Below are 22,496 nucleotides of genomic sequence, written 5' to 3' on the forward strand. Positions count from 1 at the left end.
GAATCAACTTTAGTCTTCGTTGATCGTCTGTTGCATGTATTCAATCATTAATAGAAACAAAAATTTCTATGAATGTTTGTTTCTGTTTTTTTCCCAACATTTTGAATGGATGTTTAACTCACTTATTTTTCAAGATTTGTTCTTTCCAATTATATTTTTAAGGCTATAAGTTTCCTATATTATATTGTCTGTACTGCACAACTTTTTACATGCACTATGTTCATAATTGTTCACTTCAAAATGTATTCTAATTTTCATCATGATGTCTTTTTTGACTCATAGTATTTTAAAATATCCAAGGACATGGAGATTTTGTATTTTCTTTTTCTAAGATGGTTTCTTTTTTAATTATGATGTACTTACATAGTATCCTCTATATTATTGCAGACTCTTGAAATTTGTTGAAACTTGCTTTATAACACAGTATATAGTCAATTTTTATAAACACTATGTGCGTGAGATGAATGTATATTCTTTAGTGGTTAGATAATGCACACACATACACATATATCAATTTGGTATTTTTATACATGTTAAATCTTCTGTATCCTTGATAATTTATGGACTTCTATGTTTCTGAGGGGTGTGTTAAAAGTCTATTATGATGCATGATGTCAAAAGGAGCCCCAGTAGTGCAGTGGTTAAGCACTCAGCTGTTAAACCTTTTGATTTGATCCACCAACTACTCCACAGGAAAAAGATATAACTGTTTCCTTCCATAAAGATTACAGCCTTAGAAACCCTTTGGAGAAGTTCTACTCCATCCTATAGTCACTATGAGTCAGAATTTACTCAACAGCACACAAGAAAAAATGTATGATGTGATGGAAACTGAGGAGTACAAACCTCAAAGAATTGGTCCTACCTCCAGGGTCAAAGGATGAAGGACAGAGAAAACAGCAGAGACATCCAAAAGCTTGGAAACAAGGAGGCTGAGAGGAAGACGCCTGGTGGTTTAAGGGCTTTGAAGGGCTACCACATATACTGAGGAATCTGGAGTGCAATGTTCTTGCCTAAGGATGAAGACATGCTCATAAAGATCCTGACAAAGCTCTGGGCTTGCACCTCTGGCTGATCTTTGGGCTCCATGGGGGCAGGAAGTGAAGGCTAAGGCAGAGTTTTAGGCACTCTTGCTTAGCATTGAAAGAATGCCCCAGTTCAGAGCCAATCTGCAAAGACTGGGATAATGTTCCTTTTTGTTTTTGGCTACAAGCTTTTAAAGAAATCACTGTCAGGTCATGAACTGACTGCTGACATAACAGAACAGAACTTCAGTGTCCACACATGAGAAGACATACAATCTTTGCAGAAATAGTTTGGGAACATCACTAAGCAAATGGATGACTGGCCCTCAACAATTTAAGAAAAAAAAAGAAAAAAAGCAAACCCTAATGACAGGGAATCTGATTTCCAGAGTTACATTATAATGTTTAAAATATTCAGTTTTCAACACACTATTTTAAGTCATAAAAAGAAAAAAGAAAAGGATGGTTCATTTGTTAAGAAGAAAGAAGAGAATGAACAGAAAGCATCCCTAAGGAAACACAGATATTGGGATTACTAGACAAAGATTTTAAACCAATTGTCTTAAATTTCCTCAAAGAGCTAAAGAAACCATAGACAAAAAAAAAAAAAAGGAAACCAAGAGAAGAATGTATGAACAAGTAGAAAATATTAATAAAGAAATATTATACAAAAGAGCCAAAAAGAAATTACAGAGCTGAAAAGTAGAATAGCTGAAATAAAAATTTCATTAGAGGAGCTCAACAGCAGATTTGAGCAAGAAAGCAGGAAAATGTAAACTTGAAAAAGCACAACTGAAATTGTTCTAACTCAGGAGCATAAAGGAAAAAGAATGAAGAAAATGAACAGAGCCTAAGGGACCTGAGGGACAACATCAAGCATACCAATATACTCATTAAGGAGTCCCAGAAAGGAAAGAAACATGAAAGGACAGAAAGAATATTTGAAAATGTAATGACTGGAAGATTCCCAAATGTCATCTAGATATCCAAGAAGCTCAATAAACTCAAAGGACAATAAATACATAGATATCCACAGACAGACATAATCAAAATGTCAAAAGACAAACACAGAAACTTGAAAGCAGTAAGAGATAAGTGACTCCTAGTGTACAAGAGAGTCTCAACAAGTTTAACTGTTGATTTTTCACCAGAAACCACTGAGACAAGAAAATAGTGGGATGATGTACTTAAGGCACTGGAAAAAAAAAAAAAATACAGAAACAAAACTATGAACCAAGATGTCAATATCTAGCAAAACTATCTTTCAAAAATGAAGGCGAAAGTAAGACATGCCCAGATACACAAAACCTGAGGGAGTGAGTTAGTAGCAGAACTGCCTTATGAGAAATGCCACAGGGAATCATTCTGGCTGGCATGAAAGGACACTAGACAGTAAGTGGAAGCCATAAAAAGAAACAAAGACTCCGTAAAGGTAACTACTTAGATAAAACAAAGTCAGTAATATTTTTATATCACGCCTCTCTTTTTTTCATATATGATTTAAAGCACGAATGCATAAAAATACTTACACATCTCTCTTAATGGACACACAATGTATAAAGACGCAATTTTTGTAACAGCAACGTAAGTAGGGGAGGTAACTGAGCTGAATAAAAGCAGAATTTTCCATACTGTTGAAGGTAAATTTATATTAATTAAAAGAAGATTGTTATAAATATAAGATCTTAATTGTAATTCACATGGTCACCACTAAGAAGTTAAACAATATAAGGAAAGGAAATAAGGAGAGGACCAAAATTGTACACTTGAAAAAAATCAGTCAAACACAAAAGTGGACAGTAGTGAAGAAAATGAGCAACAAAATACATATATGACCTACTACTACAAAGTAGAAGATATAAGTCCTTCCTTATCATTAATCGCTTTAAATATAAATAGATTAAATTCACAATTGGGATCATTAAAGTTGTGTGTCAACTTTGTCGGACCATGATTCTCAGTGCTTTGGCAGTTATGATGTAGTTTAGCAGTCGTATACGGATGAAATCACTTCCATAATGAGATGTGATATAATGCGATTACCTCCGTGATGGGATCTGCTGTGAGTAGCCAATCAGATGTAAGGGAGTTTCCTCAGGGGTGTGGACTGCATCCAATATAGGTGGACTTTCTGGCAAGGCTCTTGAGCTTTTGCTCACTCTGAATCCTGCAGCTGGCTCCTCTTCATCTGATCTCAAGTTTTTGGGACTTGAACCTTCAGTTTACCTTCCAATTTTGGGATTCATCAGCCTCCGCAGTCTGTGAGCCACGACCTGCCAGCTTAACTGCCGATCTTGAGATTTGTCAGCCTTTGCAGCCTGTGAGCCACAGACCTGTTGTATGACCTGCAGATCTTCAGTTCTGCAGTCCCTGCATCTACGTGAGTCAGGAGAAGCCACCAGCCTGACCCATGGACTTGAGACCTACCAGCCTCTACAGCCTCGTGAGCCATTTCCTTGATATAAATCTATTTAAATATATATCTCACTGGTTTTGCTTCTCTGGAGAACCCAGCCTAAGATACCAATTAAAAGACAAATATTGGCAGAATTAATAAAAAAATCATTCAATTGCTATCAAGCTGATCTGACTCACGGTGACCCCTCCCCCCATGTGTGTCAGAGTAGTACTGACACTCAAGTGTGTCAGTTCAATGGCTAATTTTTCAAAAGTAGATCGCCAAGCCTTTCTTCCGAAGTGCCTCTGGGTGGACTCAAACCTTCAACATTTTGGTTAGCAGCTGAATGCATTAACCGTTTGCACCTCCCAAGGACTACAACATGTATCTATGTTTATTTCTGTATTACTTGTCTTTATACTCTATACGTACATACACACATAGACACACACACATAGACATCACACAGATGCTTTGGACTTCAACTAGCAGGGCTCTATTAATTGTTGATAGAAAAGTACTGATATCAATTATAAATGCGTATTTGTCCATTTCCCCTTTCAGATTTATTAGTTTTTGTATTTTGGAGCCCTGTTGTTAAATACGTACACATTTAGGATTGTTGTATCTTTTTGGAGAATTGAACCTCTATTATGTTATGTCCCTACTTATTCCCAATAATACTCCTTTTTCTGAAGTATAATTTGTCTGATATTAATATAGCTACTGCAGTAGAACTGGATAATTTTCAACCATTTCAAGAGGTAACATAAGATCAAGAACTGATGGTATAAAAGGAAGAAATCGAAGCTGCATTGAAGGCATTGGTGAAAAAACTACCCTCTCTCCACCATCTTCACTAACTCTGACACCAACTGTCCCTCACACAGCACTCCCTACTTCTCTGCTGGGTTCAATAATTCATTGCAACGGCCACACAGAGCTCACAGTCCATATTCATGATTATGGGGTTTATTAGGGAAGTAACAGTTACAACTCAGGCTCAGAGACACTCAGAATACAGTTCTTCTATCAGGACAGCCTCTTCCCTCCTGTGCTCATAGGCGTGCCTCTGCCTGGCCTTGGGCCTCTCTCCAAAGGCACTCAGCTTTCCTTCTCCATGGGCCATCATCTCCTATAGCCGGGTCCCTGTTGCTTGGTCTCTCCTGCCATGGCATCTTACCGTCTTCAGGGTTACAGCTTCCTCTCTCTATCTCAGTCTCCTGCTTCTAGGAGCTTCTCAGTGCAGGGATCTCAGGTCCATAATATATGCTCAGCTCCTGGCTGTTCTTCCTTGATGGGAGTTGAATCCTCCTCTTTGCTCTGGAACTGGTTCTCTTTGAAGGGAAAACTAAACAATCCCCTTGGTGAGCCACAACTACCCTATCACACAGTCCTGCCCAAGCGCCAGGGTGGATGTTATAAGACCATGGCTAGAAAGGCCACACAAAGTAAACAATCACATCACAGCACCTTGGACTCATTTTTCGAGCGAAGTATCAAAAATCCCATACGAACAGATTGGTAAAGAACATAATCAACGGCAAGAACATTTTCATAATTATGTTTTCTGTATTTGGAAGAAATCTATAGCACTATTCTTATTTTGCCAGTTCACAGGGATCACAGAGATTAGTGGTAGATATCGCAGTACCAGAAAACTCTCTGGTGAAACAGTCTGTGAGCAGTCTTACAAACACGGATATTCCACCAGAGTCAAAAGAATGACGTTACATTAATCATCAAAGAGAACATTTCAAGATCTAGCCTGAAGTACAATGTTGTCACTGATAGGCTAATACCCATACACTTACAAGGAAGACCAGTTTATATGACTATTCAAATTTATGCACCAACCACCAATGCCAAAGACAAAGAAATTGAAGATTTTAAACAACTTCTGCAGCCTGAAATTGATGAAACATGCAATCAAGATGCATTGATAATTACTGGTCATTAGAATGTTAAAGTTGGAAACAAAGAAGGAAAAGTAGTTGGAAAATACAGCATTGCTGATAGAAATGATGCCAGAAATCTCATGAAAGAAGTTTGCAAGACCAGTGACTCATCCACTGCAAATATCTTTCTTCACCAACATGAACGGCAGCTATACACGTGGACTTTACCAGATGGAATACACGGGAATCAAACTGACTACATCTGTGGGAAGAGAAGATGGGAAAACTCATATCATCAGTCAGAACAAGGCCAGGGATCGATTGTGAAACAGACTGTCAATTGCTCATATGGGAGTTCAAGTTGAAACTGAAGAAAATTAGAATAAGTCAGAAAGGGCCAAAGTACGACCTTGAGTATATCTCACCTGTATTTAGAGACCACCTCGAGAATACATTTTATGTGTTAAACTTAACAACTGAAGACCAGGTGAGTTGTGGAATGACATCAAGGACATCACACATGAAGAAAGCAAGAGGTCCTTTAAAAGACAGGAAAGAAAGAAAAGACCAAAACGGATGTCAGAAGAGACTCTGAACCTTGCTCTTGAATGTCGGGTAGCTAAAGTGAAAGGAAGAAATGACGAAGTAATAGAGCTGAACAGAAGATTTCAAAGGGGGGCTTGAGAAGAAAAAGTATTATAATGACATGTGTAAAGATCTGGAGATGGATAACCAAAACGGAAGAACACACTCAGCATTTCTCAAGCTGAAAGAACTGAAGAAAAAATTCAACCCTTGAGTTGCAATACTGAAGGACTCTACAGGTATAATATTAAATGACGCAGGAAGCATCAAAAGAAGATGAAAGTAATACCCACAGTTACTATGCCAAAAAGGATTGGTCGACCTTCAACCATTTCAGGAAGTAGCATATGATCAGAAACCGATGGTACTGAAGGAAGAAGTCCATGCTGCACTGAAGGAATTGGTGAGAAAAAAAAGCCTCCAAGAATTGATGGAATACCAACTGAGATGTTTCACCAAATGGATGCAGCACTGGAATCGCTCACTTGTCTAATCCCAAGAAATTTGGAATACAGCTACCTGGCCTATGAACTGGAAAGGATGCATATTTACACCTATTCCTAAGACAGGTGATCCAACCAAATGTGGAAATTATCAAACAATATCATTAATATCACATGCAAGTAATACTCTGCTAAAAATCATGCAAAAGCAGCTGCAGCAGTGCATTGACAGGGAACTGCCAGAAATTTAAGCAGGATTCAGAAGAGGACATGGAAGGAGGGATATCACAGCTGATGTCATATCGATTCTGGCTGAAAGCAGAGAATACCAGAAAGATGTTTACCTGTTTTATTGACTATGCAAAGGCATTTGACTGCTTGGGTCATAACAAATTATGGATAACATTGCGAAGAGTGGGAATTCCAGAACACTCAATTGTGCTGATGAGGAACCTGATCAAGAGGTAGACGTTCAAACAGAAAAAAGTGATACTGCGTGGTTTAAAGTCAGGAAAGGTGTGTGTCAGGGTTGTATCCTTTCACAATACTTATTTAATCTGCAAATAATCTGAGAAGCTAGACTATATGAAGAACAAGACATCAGGATTGGAGGAAGACTTATTAACAACGTGCATTTTGCAGATGACACAACCCTGCTTGCTAAAAGCTAAGAGGACTTGAAGCACTTACTGATGAAGATCAAAGACCACGGCCTTCAGTATAGATTGCACTTCAACATAAAGAAAACAAAAATCCTCACAACTGGGCCAATGAGCAACATCATGATAAATGGAGAAAAGATTGAGATTGTCAAGGATTTCATTTTATTTGGATCCACAATCAACACCCATGGAAACAGCAGTTAAGAAATCAAAAGATGCATTGCATTAGGCAAATCGGCTGCAAAAGATCTCTAAAGTGTTGAAAAGCAAAGACATCACCTTGAAAACTAAGATGCAACTGATCCAAGCCACAGTGTTTTCAGTGGCCTCGTATGTGTGGGAAAGCTGGCTGATGAATAAGGAAGACCGAAGAAGAATTGATGCCTTTTAATTGTCGTGTTGGTGAAGAATTCTGAATATACCATGAACTGCCAAAAGAACAAAAAAATCTATCTTGAAAGAAGTATAACCAGAACGTACCCTAGCCTAGAAGCAAAGATGGCTGGGCTACATCCTACATACTTTGGACCTGTTTTCAGAAGGAATTAGTCCATGGAGAAGGATATCATGTACTATTTCTTTGGACTATCTAAGACCTGAAGAACAAAATCTCATGGTCCAAATTAACATTTTTACTTACTAATTTTCAAATGTAGCCCTGGTGGAAGAGTGGTTAAGAGCTTGGCTGAAACTAAAAGGTTTCAACCAGCCTCTCCTTAGAAGCCCTGCTGTGCAGTTCTATTCTGTCCAATAGGGTCACTGTTAGTTAAAATTTAATCCACAGCAATGAGTTATTTAATTTTCAAATATAAATTTTTTCTGTTAATGTCTAAATTCTAAAGTAAATTCTATTTTATAAACTACCTGTTTTATAAATTTATTTTCTATTATTCAAATTCATTGTTATAGTAGAATCAAACTTAAAAAGTAACATAATTTTATATCCAGGCAAAATTTTCATTTTGCCAATAACTAAGTGGAGTGCAAAAATGGAAGCCTGCAGAAGATAAAAAGAAAATGATTTGTGAATCCCTAAAGACAATTCCAAAATTCCTTTTTAGAATGTAATAAATCAGCAGAGACTTCTTGCATTAAAGGTACGTGCTTAATGGGTGGGAATCATCCTACTAGTACCACTAGTGCTGAAATTAACGATGGCAATACAAATATAACAGAATTTGTTCCAAATTCTGCATCCATTTCTTGATGTAGTAAAAAAAAAAAATTAGTAATGATCTACAAAGTGAAACTAAGAATATTAAATTGTCACATCTGCAGAGCGCATAAATAACAGACATGCAGATCCTGCCTTGTGGAATAATTTTCTTCCAATGAAGTAAATTACTGGATCAAAAGAGGCCCAAGTGATTGTCAACATCACAATTGTCCACTTGTAAATTTGTGTTGAAAATTCCTGGATGGTAAACAAAGTTCTGTAGCCAGAATTTTTTCTAGAGTGCAAAGTTAATGATGAAAATTATAAGAGGGAGTGGCTACTGCAATCTCCATCAGTCAGCTCTGTGTATTGTTTTGTTTGCAAACCTACTAACCAAACAAACAAACCCGTCATCCTCATTTAATTCTTGAATTGCTACAGATGAATTTAGCAATTGGTGCAAATTGAATAGGATCGGTAAACATGAAAATAGTTCAATTCACAGAGATTATGTTATCCTATTTAAACCAAACACATTGTTCTGGCTTAATTTATGAACTGGAATCACAAATTAATGAACATCAGTATTGAAAAGCCATTTTGTAATGTGTCGTTGTTGTCATAACAATCACTGAATGGGGACTATCTTCGTGAAAAAGAAATGAAGTCTTTGGGTCCCCACGAAATGGAAAATTTTAAAGTTGGCTTCAACTTGCTGCTCATTTGATCTATTTTTAGCAAGTCACATCTCAAAACACGGTAACACAGGAAAGGGCAATCCATTCCATAATTCTAAAATAATGTGTAAAAAATTTATATTCTTGATAAGTGATGAAGTTCAATCAACTACTGTCAGTGAAATAAGTATAGCTCGATATTTTATTTTGTCTGTGGATTCCACTTCTGAGCCTTCTCATACAGGCCAGCTAAGTATTGTTTAAAGATCCGTATCTCCAACAGATAGAAAACCTGTGCGGTGATTTATCACATTTACTAGCTTAAAAAATCATACTGGTAAAGACGTTGCAAAGCAAGTGTTTCACTAATTATGTGAAGTTTGCAAAATTGACTTTTCTAAGTGCAGAGACCAATCCTATGACAATGCTGCCATTACGTCACTGCATTACAAAGGCATACAACAGAAAATTCTGGAATGAAATTAATATGCCATTTTCATACCAAGGTGCTGCACATTCCCTTAATTTTGTAGGATGTATCACAATAGTTTTTTTTTGTCCAAAAGCAATTGATGTTTTTTCTAATATTCAGTTACTTTATAAATTTTTTGCCACCTCTACTCACTGATGAGCTGTTCTTAAAACATATTCAGGCAATGATTGAGCATTAAAATGTCTAATACACATTGGGAAGCACATGCTATAGCAACAAGTACAATTCTAGGCCCCACACAGAATATTGCTGAAGACTAGATACAAAAAGGAAACTCCAAAACAGAAGCTAAAATCATGGCTGCCTTAGTCATCTAGTGCTGCCATAACAGATACCATAAGTGGATGGCGTTAACAAAGAGAAATTTATTTTCTCACAGTCTAGTAGGTTACAAGTCCAAATTCAGGACATCAGCTCCAGGGGAAGGCTTTCTCTCTCTGTTGATTCTGGAAGAAGGTCCTTGTCCTCCATCTTCCCATGGTCAAGGAGCTTCTCAGGCGCAGGGACCCCAGGTCCAAAGGACACGCTCTGCTCTTGGTAGTATGAGGCCCCCAACTCTCTATCCTTTCATCTCCTGAGAGATAAAAGGTGGTGCAGGCCACACCCTAGGGAAACTCCCTGTATCTCGGATCAGGGAGGTGTTAAAATCCCACCCTAATCCTCTCAACATAAAATTACCATCACAAAATGGAGGACAACCTCACATGGCCGATCCAAGTTGATACACATATTTTGGGGGGACATAGTTCAATCCATGACATTCTACCCTTTGGCCGCCCCAACATCACATTCTTGCAAATGGAAAACATATTCATCCCATCACAAACCAAAACCAAACCCACTGCCGTCCAGTCGATTCTGACTCATAGCGACCCTATAGGACAGAGTAGAACTTCCCCATAGAGTTTCCAAGGAGCGCCTGGCAGATTCGAACTGCTGACCTTTCGGTTACCAGACGTAGCACTTAACCACTAGGCCACCAGGGTTTCCTCATCCCCTCATAGCATAGAAAAAGTCTTAAATCAAGTCCAAGTCCAAAATTCAAAAATCCCTCTTCATCTGTGAAATCTAGGACACAAGTTATCTGTTTCCAAAGGTACAATGGCATAAAAGGCACAAGCTAGACATTTCCGTTACAAATTGAAGAAACTTGAGGGAAAGAAGGCATAACATGTACCAAGCAAGTCAGGAGAACACATCGCATTAGCCCTCAAAGACATTGCAAACCAAGTGTTTCACTAATTAGGCGAAGTTTGCAAAATTGGCTTTTCGAAGTGCAGAGACCAACCCTATCACAATGCTGGGAAATGTCACTGCATGATAAAGGCATGCAACAGAAAATTCTGGAATGTAATGAATATGCCATTTTCATACCAAGGTGCTGCATATTCACTTAATTTTATAGGATATATCACAATGGATTTTTGTCAAAAAAATGATTTTTTTCTTCTATTCAGATATTTTACAAATTTTTTGCCATCTGTATTCACCGATGAGCTGTTCATAGGCAATGATCAGCATTAAAATGTCTTTCTAATACCCACTGGGAAGCACATGCTATAGCAACGAGTGCAATCCTGGAATCACACACTCAGATTCTAGGTGCCATAAAGAATATTGCTGAAGACCAGTCACAAAAAGGAGACACCAGAACAGAAGCTTAAAACGTCACCAACAAAATGTAAATGCAGACCATATAATTGTTATATATAATAATATATTGCATCATTTTCATTTGATGAGTCAATTCTCCAAGATTCAGAAGTAAATTTGTAGACATGCATGGATCTCTACCAGCTATTAACAAGATATTTACAGAAGAGAACATTTTGAAAACACAATAAAACAAATACTGCCAAATACTGATTATCAAGCACTTTATTGTTGCAGAAGCATTAAAAGAAACAAGTAAATGAGAGAAATGCTCCAGAAGTATTGAGTGCCAGAGATCAATTTCACATAACCATCATCACTAACACACTTGAATCTTGCATGAAATGAAGGGTGAAGATATATGAAGTTCCTTCTGATATTTTTTTCCTTCTTAATGTGAATATAACTGATGAAGAATTCCTGAAGGTACCCAATAAATCAGCACAGGCTTATCCTGATGAGAAAAGCCTGGTGGCATAGTGGGTAAGTGCTACGACTACTAACCAAGAGGACGGCAGTTCAAATCCACGAGGCGCTCCTTGGAAACTCTATCGGGCATTTCTACGCTGTCCTATAGGGGCGGGATGAGTCAGAATCGACTCGACGGCAGTGGGTTTGGTTTTTATCCTGATGACTTAAGACAAACCTTTATGGAGAAGTGCTACAATATCATTCTTACGTTAGAATTAAGTTTAGAGATTCAAGACAAATTTTACTCATGTAGGCATGTAAACCAAAAAACCAAACCCATTGCTGGTGAATTGATTTCAACACATAGCAACGCTATAGGAAAGAGTAGAATTGCCCCCATGTTTCCATGGAGCAGCTAATGTATTCGAACTGCCAAGCTTTTGGTTAGCAGCTGAGTTCTTAACCACTGCACCACCAGCGCTCCAAATATACCCTGGCCCCGTAGTTCAAATGCAACAGCCGCTCCTTGAAAACCCTATGAGGCAGTTCTACTCTGACCTATAGGGTCATTATGCATCAGAATCCACTCCAACCCGACGGGTTTGTTCTGCCTACTGCCTCATCCCTATTTCATTTTCTCAGAGATAAGTTTCTCTGATAGTGTCAGATTCAGGAATGTGATGGCCCTGAACATCAAAGGTGAAGTTACAGAATTGGACTTAGTAGCAGGGGGAGGGGGATATGGTTCAGAAGCAGTGAGAGGTTGACAGACCTGACCCGGCAGAAACAAGCACCCTGCAGGCTGGATTGGATGGCATGTGCGGTGAGGCAAGCAGTGATGCTCGGGACATGTTTTTCACATCAGAAGAGACCGAGTGGTGGAAAGTCTACACAAGCCTCCAGAGCCAGTGAAAAGCAGTGCTAAGTTGGTAAAAGATAAGTACATGCATTTAAAATGCCACACAAATCAAAAATCACCCCTTTGGGAAGAACATCATTCCCATTTACCTGCTTGTCCCTCTCTGTTTTTAGTCTTGGACCGGCTTCGGCTATTTCTGGGTCCCCTGGGCCAGAAGTAGGAACTATCACATGCCCTGGAGCAGGAACAAAGAACAAAAAATAATCTGCCAGCTTCCCTAAGCCAGGAACTCAGGGAAGGCACAGACATAAGGGGTCCAAGGACTCTGAATGCCTTTCACCCTTGCATAGACCTGTGTGGGCCCATTTCAACAGCGTAGGCCCTCATTAGCACACTACAACAGGGTATATACCTGAAGCCTATTTTTAACTGTATCAGCTATAAAGTGGAGGGGCAGATTTCTGATATTTGACAACGTTCTGCCAATGAAGAAGGATCCTCACCTATCCACATCAGTGACTTGAGGGTTCGTGGCTCCACCCATGCCACCTAGCCACCCAATTCAGGAGTCCAAGAATAAGTGGTGAATCCCAGTACTTACAACCAACAGCATTGGGTGCCCACAGTCTGGCTGCAAAACCTACCCACCTATGTGCTCTAGGGAACAGGGACATGCTTTCCTCCCAGACACTCAAGGGCAGTCATTCCCCCCACAGTAGCCAGACACCTGTACCTACTCCAATCAACCCTGTCTATGTAGGACTGTAGGTGAGAGCCTACACCACACACTTGGTGACCTGGACACCTGAGCTGAATCCATACAAGAAAAGTAAAAGGGCTCCTAGGCTCACATACCTAGTAACAGCTCTGATCACCTGGTGACAGGATTTAAGAGCTTCAAAGGTGCCAATAATCAAACTAGCTCACCCAAACAGCCTATTTGGGCATATCAAAATAAAACAAGAAGCTAGGACACAGTACACCAAAAAAAAAAAAAAAAAAAAACCCCAGTGCCATCAAGTAGATTCCGACTCAGTAAGCAAACATAAAATAAATGGATATAATAACTTATTGATGGCTCAGAGACAAGTGTAAATATCAAATAACATAAAGAGGCAGACCATGATGGATTCAGGAAGTTCCCAAAACAAGAAATCTTCCAAATGAAGAGAAATTCCAGGAATTACCGGAGGAAGAATTTAAAGGATTAAGAGACCGAGCTCTTCAAAAGATCCAGGAGGAGATCAGGCAAAACGAAGAACAAGCCAAGGAACACACAGATAAAACAATAGAGGAACTTAAGAAGGTTAGACAAGAGTATAATGACAAATGTAACAGGCTGCGAGAATCCATAGAAAGATAGCAAGCAAATCCAAAAGAGTAACAATAAAATTTCAGAATTAGACAACTCAATAGAAAATGAGAGGAGCAGAATTGAGGCACTGGAAGTCAGAATTAGTGAGACTGAAGATAAAGCACTTGATGCCAACTTATCTGAGGAAAAATCAGATAAAGTAATTTTTGAAAATTGAAGAAACTCTAAGAATTATGCGGGATTCTATCAAGGGTGATTGGAACACCAGAATCGGGGCAGGGGGTGGAGGGATAACAGAAAACACAGTGAGAATTGTTGAAGACTTCTTGTCTAAAAACTTCGCTGATCTTGTGAAAGATAAGAAGATATCTATCCAAGATGCTTACTGAACCCCACCCAAGGTAGATGCCAAGATAAAGTCACCAGGACATATTATAATCTTGCTTGCCAAAACCAAATATAAAGAGAGAATTTTAAGAGTAGCTAGGCATAAACAAAAAGTCACCTATAAAGAAGGGTCAGTAAGACCAAGCTTGGACTACTCAGCAGAAACCATGCAGGCAAGAAGGACATATACAAAGCCCTGAAGGAAAAAAAAAAAAAAAAAATTGCCTGCCAAGAATTATACATCCAGCAAAACTGTCTCTCAAATATGACGGTGAAATTAGGGCATTTCCAGATAAGCAGAAGTTTAGGGAATTTTTAAAAACCTAACCAATATGACAAGAAATAATAAAGGGAGTTCTCCAGTTAGGAAATCAATAACATCAGCTAACAACCCAAGGCTAGAACACGGGACAGAACTACCAGATATCAACCCACATAGGGACATCACTAATAAATCAAAGCTAAAACACTGAAAATATTGAAACAGAGACATTGATCTGCAAAAGATGACAACATTAAGAGAAAAAAGAGGGACTAAATAATGTAGTCATAGATCTTTCATATGGAGAGGAAGTCAAGACGATATAAAGAAATAAAAAATAGGTTTAAATTTAGAAAAACAGAGGTAAATGTTAAGGTAACCCAAAGGAAACTAACAATCCTACACATTAAAATAAAAAAAAAAAAAGGAAAACATAAATTTTCGGCAAATACAAAAGCAACAACAAGGAAAAAGATGAAAGACTAAAAAGAAAAACGATTCAGCACAGAAAAAAATTAATTAGCAGTAAATACAAAGGCAACAAAAATGAAGAGAATGGAAAGAAAATGCACAAAGAACAACTACTCAACAGAGAAAATTAACTGGAATAAGGAACATGTCAACAACACATACACAAAAAAGACGAAAATGACAGCACTAAACTCATAACTATGAATAATTATGATAAATGTAAATGGTTTAATTGCATCAATAAGGAGACAGAGAGTAGCAGAATGGATTAAAAAACATGATCCGTCTGTATGCAGACTGCAAGAGACACACCATAGACTCAAAGACATTAAATAAATCTCAAAGAATGGAAAAATTTTATATATTTATATATATATATATACATATATCAAGCAGACAACAATAAAAAATAAGAGTGGCAATATTAATCTCTGATAAAACAGGCTTTAAAGTAAAATCCGCCACAAAGGAAAAGGAAATACACTATATAATGATTAAAGGGTCAATATACCGGGAGGACAAAATCATAATAAATACTTATATACCCAATGACAGGGCTCCAAAAGACATAAAACAAACTCAAACAGCATTGAAAAGAGAAATAGCTCCACAATAATAGCAGAAGACTTCAACATACCACTTCTGATGACAGACAGGATATCCATAAACAAGCTCAATAAAGACACGGAAGATCTAAATACCACAATCAGCCAACTTGATCTCACAGACTTAAACACAACACTTCACCCAACGGTAGTCAAGTAAACTTTCTTTTCTAACGCTCATGGAGCATTCTTGAGAATAGACCACGTATTAGGCCACAAAGCAAGCATTAACAGAATCCAAAACATCAAAATATTACACAACATGTTTCCTGACCATAAAGCCATAAAAGTCAAAAGGCTGTAGTTATCATACATTTTAATTTCTTACATATTTTAAACCCAATAAAGTCTATTCTTATTACGTCATGCAGTCAGTAATCCTCTATTTTTACCCGTTTCATTAACTTTCATTCCTTCTTGCATCTTAAGCCTTTCACCTTAATTTTCTTCCTGCTTGAAGAATACCTTTGGAATTTTAATAATGTGGGCATGCTGATGTTAACTTATCTAGGTTTTGTTTGTCTGAAAACAAAAGGTCTTTGCTCATTCATGATGTTTTTCCTCAGCATAGAGTTCTGGGTTGCCATATATTTTCTCTCTATAATTTAAATATATCATCTTATTGTCTTAGGGTTTTCACTATTTCTGTAGAGAAGTCATCAGTTTTTTTTGTTTGTCCTTTAAAGATAATCTCTTCCATTCTTTAAGTAGTGTTAAATTATTTGTTTTTTGTGGGTTTTTTTGTCTTTACCTTCAGCAGTCCTACTACGATGTACCTAGATAAGAATTTCTTTGTATTTACCCTACATGGGTCTTATAAGGAAACCCTGGTGGCGTAGCGGTTAAGTGTTATGGCTGCTAAGCAAAAAGGTTAGCAGTTCGAATCCACCAGGCGCTCCTTGCAAACTCTATGAAGCAGTTCTACTCTGTCCTGTAGGGTCGCTTTGAGTCAGAATCGACTCGACAGCAGTGGCTTTTTTTTTTTTTTGGGTTTTGTAAGTCTTCTAGGATCTGTGACTTGATATCTTTAATCATTTGAAGAAAATTCTCAGCCATAATCTCAGTTTTTCTGCCTCATTCTTTTTCTTCCTTCTTAAAGTATCTTATGCTGGATATTCTCATTATATTCTCTGTATCTTATTCCTTTTTATCTTATATATTTTTTTTCTTTTGTCTATGCCTCTATTTTCTTCCAACATATCTTCCAGTTCACTAAATCTCTCTTCAGCATTTTTAATCTGCTGTTATATACATACATTAAGATTTTAACTTCAGCTATAGTTTTTGGTTGACTTTCTAAGTTGATCTTTTTCTTAGTTTCTAGTTTTTTACCAAATTTCTAGGTCTTGCCTTTATTTCTTTGAACATAATAGAGTTATTTCAGTGTCTTTGTCTGATAGCTCCAATATCTAGTTTTTCTGTGGATCTCATTCTGTTATTTGTTGTTTCTACAGGTTTCACTCTTTTCTTTCTTTTTTAAAAAAATTGTTGATTATATTAGAGAGGCAAGGCCAAGATGGCAGAGTAGTGAGATGCTGCCAGTGAACCCTCTTACAAAAAAGACCCGAAAAAACAAGTGAAGCGATTATATCTATGACAAGCTAGGAGTCCTGAACATCAAAGGCAAAGTTAGAAAACGGACTCTGTGGCAGAGGGAGGGAGAGACTATTCAGAAGTGGAGAGGAGTTACTGGACCTGAACAGCCAGGAACCCTCAGGCACCATTCCCTGGAGCGACTGCAGTGGGCCTGGCAGTAGCATTCCAGAGGCGTTTAGCTCAGGGAAAGACAGCAAGTTGCACAGACTACTCACACCTGCAGAACAAGAGAAGAACGGCACTCTCAGCAAAAGCTAATTACTTGTGTTTATTTTACCACACCCCTAGCCCCCAAGCCGGCTTCAGTGGCTGTCAACTTCCCTGGGCCTGAGATAGGCCCTGGTACCACTCTGAGCCATTTTTCCATCCTTGAAGAAGGTATAAGTTCACAACTGGGGGAACGATAATCTGCTAGCTCAATTAAGCTGGGGAGCTCAGGACAGAAGTAGCTCTTGTTCAGGCACAAACGGTCCATGGGCTTTGAATACCTTTCACCCCAGCACGGACCTCTGTGGGCCGATTTCAGAAGAATAGGCCCTTGTTGCCAGACTGCAACTGTTTCAGCTGAACGGTGGAAAGATGGGTGTTTGATGTTTGACACTGCTTTGCCTATTAAACAGGGTCTTCACCTACCCACATCAGGGGCCTAAGGACTGGAGGCTCCACTCACAATACCTGGCCACCTCTGACAGGGCTCCAAAGATAAGTAGTACTGCCCTGAACTTACAACCAAAAGCATTGGGTACCCATCGCCCTTCTGCAGAACCCACCCGTGTGCTCTACAGAACAGAGATGCGCTTTCCTCACAGACACTCAGAGGACAGCTGTCAGACCCCTGCCTTGATCAGACTCTGACCCCCTACTGCAGCCAGATACTTCTGCCTACACCAATAACCCCTGCCCCTCTAAGACTGTAGGGCAGAGCCTGTACCTTACACTTTATGACCAACTACCTGGGCACCTGAGTTGAATCCATACAAGAAAATAAATGAACTCCTAGGCTCATATACCTGGTAACAGTGCTAGCCATCTGGTGATAGTACATTAGAGCTTCAAAGGTGAAAATAATCAACCTAACGCACTCAAGCAGCTTATTTGGGTATACCAAAACTAAACAAAGCAAGAAGCTAGGATACAAAAAGCAAGCATAAAGTAAACTAATACAATAACTTATAGATTGCTCAGAGACAACAGTCAACATCAAATCACATAAAGAGGCAGACACGGGGGCAGGACCAAGATGGCTGACTAGGTAGAAGATTCCGCTTATCCCTCTTGAAACAAAGACTCAAAAAAACAAGTGAATCAATTACATAAAGGACAATCTACAAACCCTGACCATCAAACACAGAACTAAAGAGTTGACCTGAGTGACAGGGGAGCAAAAAGCCACACTGCAGCAGGGACCGCTTCTGGAGCCACTGTCCCACGCCGCAGCCTTGAGCCCTCGTGGTTCCCTGGTGCCAAGGTGGTGGGGCTGATTGTGGCTTACTGAGACAGGGAAGCACGGATGTAGGCCTAACCCTCAGGACCAACCTCGGAGGGGACCCAGGCAGCACACGCAGACTCCACACAGATGCGGCTGACAGGGAAACGAAAAACCATGGGCAAGCAGCGACTGGTTTTGGAGCCTGGAGTGCAGCGTCCCAGAAAGGAAACCTTGGTGCTGGGCTTTGGACTAAGTGTGGGGGAGCCGATTGTGGCTTCCTGAGACGGTGTGAGCATGGATGCAGACCTAGCCCTCTGGGACAGTCTCAGCAGGGATCCAGCCAGCACACACGAGCGACACAATGCTCTGAAATCTCAGAAAAAACAGTCCTCACCAAACAACATAAGTAACTTTGTATATCTTGCCAGGCTACTCTCTTCTATATATCTGATTCCACCCCTCATTGCCCCAGCCAGCTTCATTAACATTGGAATTCTCTGTGCCAGAGAGAAGTGCACTGCTCGATTTTTTTTCTTCTTTTCTAATCCATTCTCCTGGCCTGAGAAAAGCAGCATTTAACAATCAAAGAAAAAATCCTTCCCTGACTTCCCTAAACTGGAATAACAATACAGAATCAGCTCCATCCAGGCATTAAGAGACCCATAGTCTTTGGCTTTCACCCTACAGGTAACTAGGTGGCTATTATAATGCAAAGGCAATTCTGATAGAGATCTCACCATAATTGTTTTAGCTCGGCAGTGGAAAGGCAAGTTTTGGAGGTCAGATACCTCTCTAGCTATTAAACAGAGCCGTTGCTGATCCACAGCAGTGAACTGAGGGCTGAGACTCCACCCACACCACCTAGCCTAGAGGGGTCTGAGAATAGTGACGTCTACCCAAGCATTAGGTGCCTAAGATACAGCTGCAGAGCCTACCCACCGGAGCGCTCTACAGAATAGAGCCACACCTACCTCACTGACACTTGAAGGAAGGCTGTCAGCATCCTGACCTCCTCGAAATGTGACCCCCTGCCACTAATAGAAACTGGTGCATACAACCATCACCACTACTCCTCTAAGATAATAGGTGAGAGGCTACACCACACACTAGGTGACCAACTGTCAGGACACCTGAGCTGATTCTATTCAAGAATAGTGAATAGACTCATACACTTATATACCTGGTAACAGCTCAGGCAAGCTGGTAACAGGACGTAAGTGATTCAAAAGCTACAGCAATCACGATACCACAATCTAGTAGCCCATTTGAATGTATTGTAACAAAACAAAACAAGAAGACTCAGTGAGGAAATATAAAAGAAAATATTACAGTATCTTATAGATGGCTCAGAGACAGCAGTCGACATCAAATCACATGAAGAAGCAGGCCATGATTTTTTCTACAAACACTCAAATCAAAGAATCAAAATCATTGCCAGATGTAGATACATTCCTAGAATTGCCAAATGTAGAATATAAAAAAATTGTATACAGAATGCTTCAAGACATCAGGAATGACCTCACAAATGAAATAAGGAAATCTATGGAAAAAGCCAAGGAATACACAGATAAAGCAGTTGAAGAAATCCAAAAGATTATTCAACAACATAGTGAAAACATTAATAAGCTGTAAGAATTCATACAGAGACAGCATTCAGAAATCCAAAAGATTAACAATAAAGTCAGAGAATCAGACAACTCAAGAGGAAGTCAGAGGAGCAGACTCGAGGAACTGGAATGCAGAGTGGGGGAGCTGGAGGATAAGGCAATTGACATAAATATAGTTGAAGAAAAATCAAAAAGAATTTAAAACTATGAAGAAACCCTAAGAATCAAGGGAGACTCTATCAAGAATAATTTGCATGTGATTGGAGTTCCAGAACGGGGAGGGATAACAGAAAATACAGAGAGAATAATAGAAGATCTGATGGCAGAAAAATTCCCTGGCATCGTGAAAGATGAAAAGATATCTACCCAAGATGCTCATCGAACCTCATACAAGATACATCCCAAAAGAAAATCACCAAGACATATCATCAAACCTGCCAAAACCAAAGATAAAGAGAAAATTTTAAAAGCACCCAAGCATAAACGAAAAGTTACCTACAAAGGAGAATCATTAAGTTTGCACTACTCGGCAGAAACCATGCAGGCAAGAAGGCAATGGGATAACATATACAGAGCACTCAAAGAGGAAAAACTGTCAGCCAAGAATCATATATCCAGCAAAACTCTAAAACATGAAGGTGAAATTAAGATATTTACAGATAAACACAAGCTTAGAGAATTTGCAAAAACCAAACCAAAACTGCAAGAATTACTAAAGGAAATTCTTTGGTCAGAAAATCAATATCAGATACCAACACAACACAAGGTCACAGAACAAAACATCCTGATATCAACTCAGATAGGGAAATCACAAAAACAAAATAAGATTAATTAAAAAAAATTGCTCAAAACAGGGAATCATTGATGTCATTATGTAAAAGATTACAATAGTGAAAAAAGAGAGACTAAATAAGGAGACACAGATCTTACATATGGAGAGGAAAACAAGGCGATACAGGGCGAAACAACTTAGGTTTTTACTTAGTCAAACCGGGGTAAATATTAAGGTAACCACAATGAGGTCTAACAATTCCATACTTCAAAATAAAAACCAAGATAAACATAACGACTCAACAAAATAAATTCAACTACTATAAAAAGGAGGAACACACATTCTCCAAAGAAAAACTCAGCACAAAAAAGTAAATGGAAAAATAAAATTGTCAAAAACAGGCATCAAAATGACAGCACTAAACTCATACTTATCTATAATTACACTTAATGTAAATGGACTAAATTCACCAATAAAGAGACAGGAAGTTGCAGACTGGATAAAAAAACACGATCAGCCTGTATGCTGCCTAAAAGAGACATGCCTTAGACTTAGAGACACAAATAAACTAAAACTGAAAGGATGGATAAAAATATATCAAGCAAACAACAATCAGGAAAGAGCAGGAGAGGCAATATTAATTTCCAACAAAATAGGATTTAAAGTTAAATCCACCACAAAGGATAAAGAAGAACACTACATATGATTAAAGGGACAATTTACCAGGAAGATATAACCGTATTAAATATTTATGCACCCAATGATAGGGCTGCAACATTCATAAAACAAATGTTAACAGAATTAAAAAGGGAGACAGACACCTCCACAATTATATAGGAGACTTCGACACAACACTCTCGGTGAAGGATAGGAAATGCAGTAAGAAGCTCAATAGAGACACGGAAGATCTAAGTGCTACAATTAAACAACTTCACTTCATAGACTTATACAGAACACTCCACCCAACAGCTGCAAACTATAATTTCTTTTCTAGTGCACATGAAACATTCTCTAGAATAGATCACATATTAGGTCATAAAACAAGTCTTTGCAGAACCCAAAACATTGAAATATTACAAAACATCTTCTCTGAACAAAAGACCATAAAAGTAAAAATCAATAACAGAAAAACCAGGGAAAAGAAATCAAATGCTTGGAAACTGCACAATACCCTGCTCAAAAAAAGACTGGGTTATGGAAGAGCTTAAGGAGGGAATAAAGAAATTCACAGAATTCAACAAGACTGAAAACACTTCCTATGAAAACCTTTGGGACATGGTGAAAGCAGTGCTCAGAGGTCAATTTATATCAATAAAGGCACACATATTAAAGAAGAGACAAAATGAAAGAACTGTCCCTACAACGTGAACAAACAGAAAGAGAGCAACAAAAGAAACTGTCAGGCACCAGAAGAAAGCAAAAAATAAAAACTACAGCAAAATTAAATGAATTAGAGAATAGAAAAACAATTGAAAGAGTTAACAAGGACAAAAACTGCTTCTTTGAAAAAATTAACAAAATTGATAAACCATTGGCAAGACTGATTAAAGATATACAGGAAAAGAAACCAATAATCCAAATAAGAAATGGGATGGGCCATATCACAACAGATCCAACTGAAATTAAAACAATCATATCAGATTACTACAAAAAATTGTACTCTAACAAATTTGAAAACCTAGAAAAAATGGATGAATTCCTAGAAACACACTACCTACCTAAACTAACACAAACTGAAGTAGAACAACTAAATAGACCCATAACAAAAAAAGAGATTGAAAAGGTAATCAAA

General features: G+C 38.5%; 1 long non-coding RNA gene across 9 annotated transcripts in view; it reads right to left on the minus strand.

The window, feature by feature from the left end:
* LOC135229322 (uncharacterized) overlaps window positions 1-22,496 on the minus strand; it is a 187,361-nt gene that overhangs the window by 156,079 nt on the left and 8,786 nt on the right. The window contains exon 1 of one of the 9 annotated variants that reach the window (XR_010320102.1): window positions 12,410-13,247. The exons of the other annotated variants lie outside the window; for them this stretch is intronic. This is a non-coding gene — a long non-coding RNA (uncharacterized LOC135229322). Of the gene's footprint in view, window positions 1-12,409; window positions 13,248-22,496 lie in introns of those variants that run through there. 9 annotated transcript variants of the gene reach the window in all.

Source organism: Loxodonta africana, unplaced genomic scaffold (genome assembly GCF_030014295.1).
Source record: "Loxodonta africana isolate mLoxAfr1 unplaced genomic scaffold, mLoxAfr1.hap2 scaffold_203, whole genome shotgun sequence".
Taxonomy (NCBI): Eukaryota; Metazoa; Chordata; class Mammalia; order Proboscidea; family Elephantidae; genus Loxodonta; species Loxodonta africana.